We start from the raw sequence: 9,610 nt of genomic DNA on the forward strand, positions 1-9,610 counted from the left end.
GCTTCTGCTCCTTTTCTAGGTTCCTGAGGAGACATTGCCTTACAGGGGACAGTGCCCATCAGGAGGGCTTCATGGCATAGCCATATTGGAGCCAAATCATGAAGAGGCTCAAGTACCTCCAAGGAAAGAACTAGAAAGTAACTGACTTGTGAACATCAAATGCTACAAGGGTCGTCACATTCTGGCCTGTGCCCAAAAGCAGGCAAGACTAGAAAGCGCATGGCAGTCATAAGCAGAACTTCAGTGTGACTCGGGACTTGCTGGGTCCAGGAAGAGGCCGAGCAGGCCCTTAGCAAGCTGGGAAAGAATAGATCTCACCCCTCCAGCAACAGAGACCAGCTGGAGGAGCATGGGCAGAACAGAAAAAGGACGCGATCCAGCAAGCAGGTGAGGTCCCCATGAGGCCTGCCTGGAGACCTGCAGAGCTGGTCCTCATGGCATGGCAATGGGGACTCGGTAAGTTCCCCCATCCATCATCTTTAGGGGGACAGTCTGGAAACCTGAGCAGTTACCTGGAAAGGACTGTTTTAAAGTAGAAGGAGACTGGCATATTGCTAATTGGCTCATTTAAAGTTCACATTCGTTTCTCTGCTACCCCAGGGCTGTGGAATCTTGAAGAAAGTTCAATCCGTTATAGAGAAATAAAGGAACTACATTTTCTTCTCGCAATTGGATTGTGTGAGTAAATCTGTAATCTCCCTACACCTGCAATGTAACAGACACTATATACATATGTTTTCATAGAATTCTCCCCCAGTCCTATGAGGTAAGTGTTATTATATTCCCATTGCACAAATGAAGCTGAAACTTGGAGACGTTAAGTGATTTGAGCAAGGTCACACAGTTGCTAAGAGGAAAACTTTGTTTAGAGTCCAGAATTGTCTGTCTCTGACATGTGGCCTTGGCTACTGTCCCTCTATGTATTAGAGCGTCCTGACCTCTGCTCATCCGATCACAATGGCTCTGACGTAAGGCTCATTGGTTAGAGCTTCTTTCTTAGCCAGGATAAGTGGATAGACATCACCATTTAGTGGCCAGCCTTCCTCCCATCTCTGCCTCAACCTCCCCGCCAGTTAGCCAAAATGTACAGGAGGAAAGGCTGTGGAGAAGAGTCTAGGCTTCAGGCCTAGAGATGGGACCTGCCCACTTCTGCCAATATCTACTGCCAATATCTCCATGACAAACTGCCGCCTACCTGCAAAGGTACCTAAAAGATAAAGGAGTGGTACCTGACCTGCACATAATACTCCTTACCACAGACACACAACCTAAAGACATAGGCATCACTTTCCCATCTCCATCTGTGGAGGAGTCAAATTTTCCTCCCATTAAATATGAAGGCCAAAATTAAAAAACAAACAAAAACAAAACACTAATCCAATAATGAAATAGTGAAAATTATGCGTATAGCCAGAAACATCTAGGTTTGCCTTCCAGGTCCTCTGCAGTTTGCTTCGAGTTGCCTATGATCTATTTTGTTTTCACACAAAGGAAAGCCATACATACCTGACTTGGAATAGACTAGGTCATGAATTAGCTATGCTTCTTCCTACCCTTCAGGGCTTAACGGGAGGGTGGCTTTAATTTCCCACATTGGCTCATGGGAAATAAAGCAACGGCACCAGAAAGAAACTGGTACCTGACCCTTAATTCCATCATGGTAGCTCTGCCTTGATCTCCCATACATACTGACTGAGCACATAAAATCTGGGGGAAAATGGTGCTAGAAGTGAGTGAGTCAATGGTAGAAACCGATGCACTTGCTGAGGTGCCATACATAATACACCTCTGCCCATCTCTTTGGCCTGGGCAGATAACAGTGACCAACTCAGACTATTATCCTCAAAGACAATTTGAAGAGTGAAAGACTCTCATGGGCATTGGAAGCAGACAGACCTGAGGTCAAAATATGTATCTTGTTAGGTAGGCACAGTAGTGTCCTAACCTTATAGGATAGCTATAAAGAATATGGAAGACTACAGATTTAAAGAGGAGACCATACAATCCAGCAATGAAAACAACGAGGCTGGACTGACTGATGGGAGGCTCTGCCTCTTGCAAGCTGAGTCATTGGGGCAAGTCACTGAACCTCATTGATCTGTCAACCTCTCTTGCGTAAAATGGGTTTTGTAACACTGCTTACCCCATTAGCCTGTTGTAAGGATCAAATCAATATTCACAAAGCACTGAGCATGTGCTTGACTCGTGCAATAGGTATATACAGGTATATACAGGGATTCCAACTATTAAAAATCTTCATAAAGCCTCAAGCATCAATGTGGCCACAGAGAGGGCCTCTAAAGAGCTGTGATAACTTTAACACAAGGTCTCTGGAGGGAGAGACAAAGGAGAAGAAAAAGGAAGAGGCTTTATTTGGTAAAAATAACTGTAAGTCGAAAAGTTACATTGGTAGAGAAACAAAGTATATGTGTTGTCCATGGGCTTGAGGCCAATTTTCTTCTCAGATGTAGGGCATCCACAGCCCAGAGGAAAAGCACAGTCTGGGGTACCTAGCTGCCTGAGATGACTCAGTGAACCCTATTTTCAAAGCAAGGTGCTGTGTTTAGCCAGGAACCAAGAAAGTGCTCAAGGAACCCAGTAGCCACTGATGGCCTGAATCACTACCTCCACAGGACCAAGCCACACCTTCCTGCGAGGGTGACCATGCATTCTGGAAAAGGACCTGAGCAGTCACAAATACAAACACAGTAGAGAACGATTCTGATGAGATAATGCAGTGAGTGGAGGCACTTGGGAACCCAAGTGATGATCTAAGTTCCATCCTGAGCTCCCAAGGCAGAAGAGAATTGACTCCCAAGTGAGTTGGCTCCTGACTTCTGTGGGCACACCTGTACCACCACCATCCAAAAAAATTAATTAAAAAAATAAAATAAAGCTGAGAAGTGGAGAAGCGGGCTGCCTCTCTAGTAGGCCTTTAGTGTTTCAAGCAGGCTTCCATGTATCATTTAACAGGCAAGTATGTGGTACCCAGGTGTGCAAGACTTTGCATTAAATAAAAGATAAAGACGAGCTGGCTGCAGGCATCTCCTGTCTCTGACACCTAGGGATCCAATAATCATCAGAGAATCTTTTTCCTAGGCAGGCCCCCCAGGTATTAAGTTCAGACAACATCTTTGCAAACTCATGTTTTATCTTAATAATCTAAGAGCCAATTCCCTCAAATTATCCATCAGAGGCAAAAGGAAAAAAATCACCTTACTGTAACTTTTAAAATCCAAACTGATTAATTTCTCAAATAAATAATTTAAATCTTAGACATGAAACCATTTGGAAAAGAATTCTCACTTGAAGTCATTTCGTTCTGTCCCTTTCAACACCAATGGGCTTCATGAAACACTGTTTGTCTGATCTGCAACATAATTTCCAAAACGACCACTAAAGGGAGAAAGCAGGGCTTTGTGGGGTGGCAGCCAACACTCCCTTCTAACTGAGGAAGCTAAGGTAAGATAGGCTTACAGCCGTGTCAGTTTCTGAGACCTAAATAAACGCTCCTGGTAGAGGAAAGTGTGAGGATTTGGATGCTAAGTCTCAAAACGCTGTCAGGTATTAGACTAGGTGCATTACCTACCCCTGATGGCTCAAACCCAGCAGAATGGATCCCAACAGAGCCCTTAGGATTTGATGTCAGTCTGCCATTTGTGATTATTGTATCAAATATTTTGATGGTTGAAACTGTTAACTTGACAGAATCTAGAACCACCCAGGAGCAAACAATCTGGCTCCACTGTGAGCAATTATCTAGACTAAGTAGCCTCTGGCCCTGCCTGCACAGGAGCATCTTGTTAGGCTAACTGAGGTGGGCAAACCCTACCTAAAAGTGGGTGGTACCATTCCCCGGACTAAGGCCCTGGACTACCGCAGAGGAGAAAGGAAGCTGCCTTCCTGGCTGGGGATGTAATGTGCCCGCCTTCTTCAAGCTCTTCAGCCCGTCTTCCCTGCCACAATGGGGGAGATCCCAAAAACATGAACCCAAACAAGTCTTTCACTCTTGAATATTATCAAAGCAAAAGGAAAAGTAACAAGGATAGGTATGAACTGGCATTGTACAGCAGCTGTGGGAAAAGACATGTGAGAAATACGTGTGTGGTGTACATGTGGAGGAGGTGAGCTTGAATCCTAGCCACTTCTTAACTGACACCTGTGCCTTGCTAACCTAGGACTTAGGAATAATGTCTCTCTTCTCACAGGGTTTTGCAATGGCTTCTCTTTACAAAGCTTTAGTCACCTATTCTCTGAGTCCTGAGCTGAGTTTAACCTTCAGCTTCCCTCTCTGACTTTGCAGATTCCCACCTAAGCAAGAGTCCTAAGTGACTTTAACAAAATCCCCAGCTAGGTGTCTGAGAACACAGGGCTGGCCAACATAAAGCTGGTTTAGTCACAAATTCCCTTTCTCTGATCTTCCTGCCTAAATCATTTCCTAACTTTACACTGTATCATATATAAATCTCCACCTGTCCTGATTGAAGCCAGTACTAAGTCCCAACTCTGTCAACCACCCCCAGTGGTCCTTGTGCCTATTGTCATTTCTCATTAATAAAATCTGTTTAATGATGTCAGAGTAATGTGTAACCACGTTGATCTGAAATGAAATGATTGGCCTATAAAGTTTAGTGCAGCCTCTGACATAACAGTTGACAAATAGCCAACTTACTATTTTTGTCATCACGACCACCATCACCACCATCCTTGTTAGACAATGGAGTGTGGGTTATTTTAAAGAAGTGCTACTATCCTAAAATGCTCAACAGTTTACTTTTAGACTCTTAAGAGAGAGACAGAGGAAGGGGGAATAGTCAGGATAATAAATGAAGACAGAGAGAGTCAAATTATGAGATAGATGAGAAAGAATAGATGATGACAAAGATAGGAAGATCAGTAAATGATAGATAGATGATAAATACATATATACATAGATGATAGATACATAGCTACATACATAGATACATAGATAGTCAAATTATAAGATAGATGAGAAAGAATAGATGATGAAGACAGGTGGATCAGTAGATACATACATAGATAGGTAGATACATACATAGATAGATACATAGATACATACATAGATATAAATACATACATAGATACATACATAGGTAGATAATTAGATACATACATACTTATATACATAGATGATAAATACATAGCTACATAGATAGATAGATAGATAGCCAAATTATAAGATAAATGAGAAAAAATGATGATGAAGACAGGTGGATCAGTAGATGATAGATCCATAGATAGGTAGATAGATGCATGCATACATAGATACATACATAGATATTAGATACATACATACATATATACATAGATGATAGATACATAGATATGTAGTCAAATTATAGGATAGGGGAAAGAGACTAATCATGAAGAAGATAGGTACACCAGTAGTATGATAGATAATTGAGAAAGAGAGAGAGAGAGAGAGAGAGAGAGAGAGAGAGAGAGAGAGAGAGAATAGTGTTATTGTAACACTGTAAAGTAACGTTACTTTCTCTGCTATGAGTTTCTTCCCTGAGACCACAGAATCTACAACTGACCACACTTAGTCAGAATTCCTGATACAAAAACCTAGTCACACTTCACAAATAGCAGGCACAAGGGTTCCTCGGAGCCCTGCCCTTCTAACTAGACCCTAAGTATTTTATTCTGTTTTAATTTCCAGGCCTACTGGAGGCCCAAGTCTTTTGAGTGTTCCTCTGGAATGTTAATTATGGGAAATTCCAGAACCCGTGGCTTAGAAAGGAGTTCCCATTTACCCTGTTGCCTGGCACTGGGGTGCCTTTTGCCTTCAGAACAGCAACTCACTCTCCAAAGCCCACAAGACTGAAGCCAGATGGCAATGCAGCCCAGTCCTGCTGCTTCAGGCTCTCCTCTCCCTGCGGGCCCTGTAGCCCCTCCTCTGGCACTGGTCTCCAGGCATTATGCACCCTCACCGAGTCTCAAAGGTGGCTCCAAAGAACCTTTTCCTTTATACAACGTCTACAGACGCATTCATAGTCTCTTGCTTCACCTGAGCCACAACTGAAAACCAATGCAGGTCTACTCAGCAGACCAAACACCGCCCACTTGTTTGAAATAATTTCTTCACGAGCCTGCACTTCACCTCTCCTTTGCTTGTGGCAGTGGCTTTTGGCAGCCTGCAAGGGAAGACTTTCCAGCAGATTCTATCACTAGCATGTTTAATCCCTTTGCACAGCAGGCCAGTACAGGAAGCTCCCAAAGGGACCCCAAAGCTTCCTGGAGACAGCTATGCCCCTGTGGACTGGGTCTTTGTCTGGCCCGCTCTGCTATCAGAGTTCCTGATTTTCAGGATTCATGGAAAGGCCATATTTGCCCCATGGTTGGAGGTACTCAATGTCTCCTCCGTAACAGGAAGCTTGGGGAAGCCTGGGGTAGTTGACCTTCATAAAATGAGAGCAGAGTAATAGTAAGAACCCTTACAATTCCAGACCGGGGAGACAGCTCAGTAAGTAAAGTACTTTCTGCGCAAGCGCAAGGATCCAAGTCTCAGTCAACCGTCAAGCAAAAGCTGGACTTAGCAGTGTGTCTGTAATCCGAGACGCACCATTACGGCTGGGGAGACAAGCAAATCCCTGGTCTCCCTTGCCAGCCAGGCTAGTTAAATGGTGAGCTCCAAGAGAACCTGTTTCAAAGTACATGCTGGAGCGTAGTGAAAAAAACACTAGATATAAGCTTGTAGAGTCACACGTCACACAATCATGTGCACACACACAAACACTCACAAAACCTCAGTCATTTCAACCATTTCAACTTCCTTAACATATTCCCCTAGGCAAAAGGCTCCGTGTCCAAAAGTTAATCTTGTAGAACAGTATCATTTTGAAAGACAAGGGCACCAAATAATCCCAATGGGAAGATCAACGGGATAGCAAACAGTCAGATCGTCCTCTGGCCTCAAGAGTGAAAAGAGGATGAAGAGACAGGAGATTCATAGCTTGGTCCTAAATGAATCAAGTAACGTGGCCTGTATCATCGCAAATGTGCATGACCAGTGGCTTTTGACTTTCACAAAGGTCTCTCAGTTTATCCTCTTTTTTGGTGAGGAGTAAAAATGGAGGCCATTGGGATGAAATAATTTTCTTTTGATCATGGCTAGATATGTACAGGAAAGGACAAAACAGACCTTGGTAGCTGCCTAGATCCCTTCCTGACTCCGGATCACTGCTTGCTCTGTATAGTTAAGGTTGTGAGTGCTAGCCTGGGATGTTCAGGTGGCCATGTCTTTCCTTCCCTCCTGCAGAAGAACTAGTCTTTTTTTTTTTTTTTTTTTTTTTTTTGATGAGGGAAAATGAATATTACTAGGATAACAGCCAGAGTCTCAGAAACCTTCATCTTTTTTTTTTTCTGCTTCCAAGTATTCAACTCCCCAAGAGTCAAGCAATCTGCCTAGTGTACCAGAAAACCACGTCCATTTTTATTGGGAGCTATTTGAGGCGTATCAGCAGCATGCCAGACACTGTTCCATGGTCCCCCAGAGCCCCACTCCTCACTTTGGACTGATTTATGCTAAAAACAATTATCCACCCTGAAGCTTCACTCCTGGAGCCAGCAAAGGGGCACCCTGAGGGGCCCTGTGAGAACTGATGGTGTTTGAACAGTATTTCTTGTGGATCTTTAAGAGAAGCATCCCAGGCCAACTCCGAAGCAATCTGTTTTTGAGTCTGTTTATAAGCAATGAGTCAGGATTGATGGAGGATTCTGCATACCATGGGAAGAGCCCAGCAGAGCCCAGCATATTCTCAGAACTTCAAGGCTAACTGGAGTTCATCCCCCATTCTTTCTGATCACCCTGGAGTATATAAGGCTGCGGCCCTAAGTGCAAGTCTCAATGCTGCTCTGATCATCCCATGTTTCTGCCCCCACAGTCATATATTGTTATAAGAATCTGAGCATGCGTAGGAGTGCTGAAGTACAAGGATTTTCTAAAGCCACAGGGAAAGTTGCCGTTGTCAGAAAGCCATTTACCATTTAGTCCTTAAGCTCTGTGATCATTCGTATATGCTTGGCCTGGGAAGTGACACTATTAGAAGGCCTTGTTGGAGTAGGTGCATCACTCCAGTAGGTGGGCATGGGCTTAAGACCCTCATCCTAGCTGCCTGGAAGTCAGTGTTCCACTAGCAGCCTTCAGATGAAGATATAGAACTCTCAGCTCCTCCTGCACCATGCCTGCCTGGATGCTGCCATGCTCCCACCTTGATGATAATGGACTGAACCTCTAAACCTGTAAGCCAGCCCCAATTAAATGTTGTCCTTTCTAAGACTTGCCTTGGTCATGGTGTCTGTTCACAGCAGTAAAACCCTAAGACAAGCTCCAAGTTTGACTACTGTGTACCTGTCTAACTCTTTCTTATTGTAGTAACCAGTTATGTATTGTTATTTGAAATTAGCATGAGAATTGATACTCAACTCTTTTCATGCAAACACAGACAGCAGGAAGAGGCCATCCTCCTAAGAGAGGTCTCATCAGTGAAACAAACCAAATGCTTAAGACTTTATATCAAGATTGGTATAGAAAACCTGATACAAAAACCCTGAGACTATAATTAAGTTGACTGTCCTTATCGTGTGCATGTGTGTGTGCATGTGTGTGTATGTGTTTTGTCAACTTGACATCAGCTAGAATCATTAGTGAATACAACACCACTGATGAGAAAATGCCCCCACCATATTGGCCTATGGACAAGCTTGTAAGGCATTTTCTTGATGAATGATTAATGTAAGGGGGTCCAGCCAACTGTGGGTAGTGCCACTCTCAAACTGGGGGGTCCTAGGTTCTATAAGAAAACAGGCTGAACAAACTGTGGAGGGCAAGCCAGTAAGCAGTGTTCCTCCATGACTTCTGCCTCAGTTCCTGCCTCCAGGTTCCTGCCTTGTTTCTACTCTGGCCTCCTTCCATGGTAGACTATTCTGTAGAGGTGTAAACTGAAATAGACCCCAGGGTGTTTTTGGTCATGGTGTTTATAACAACAGTAGAAACCTAACTAAGGTGTTGATCCGAGACTGCCCTGATACGCTCTCTCTCCTTAAAGACCAGGACAGAGACATAAAAAAAAGTGAAAGTTGATTAGTAAAGACAATTGCTAACAAAGAATTATATGTTAGTGGGTGTTGGCCAAAGCATTGTAAAGGACTGAGCAATGCTGTTCGGCTGTCTGAGGGTGTCTTCCACTTCCTAGGCTAAAAGGTTTCAAGCTGAAAGCTAGGTGTTGAGTCTGGGTGTGGCTTATGCAAATGATCTCCGAGCTCCAGTCAGTGTGCCCTTACTCAAGGAAGCTGAAGCATTGATTTGATAGAAATGCAGAGAGCCAATGACCTAAGACTTACTGATGTTAACAGACAGACAACCCAAAGTCATAAAAGTAAATGATCTGATCCTCCTATTTACTTGCCTTCTTTTGTTTTGTTTTCAAGTAATCAATAACTAGTCTGAAAACAAGGTTTTACTATACTGGGAGACTGGGTTTACTGACTTAGTACAGAGTGAATTAGACAGAGTGTAGCACCACTCTCCTGAAGAAACCTCCTCCTCCCTCTCCTCCCCCTTCTCCCCCTCCTCCCCCTCCCCCTC

This window comes from Mastomys coucha, unplaced genomic scaffold (genome assembly GCF_008632895.1).
Source record: "Mastomys coucha isolate ucsf_1 unplaced genomic scaffold, UCSF_Mcou_1 pScaffold16, whole genome shotgun sequence".
Taxonomy (NCBI): Eukaryota; Metazoa; Chordata; class Mammalia; order Rodentia; family Muridae; genus Mastomys; species Mastomys coucha.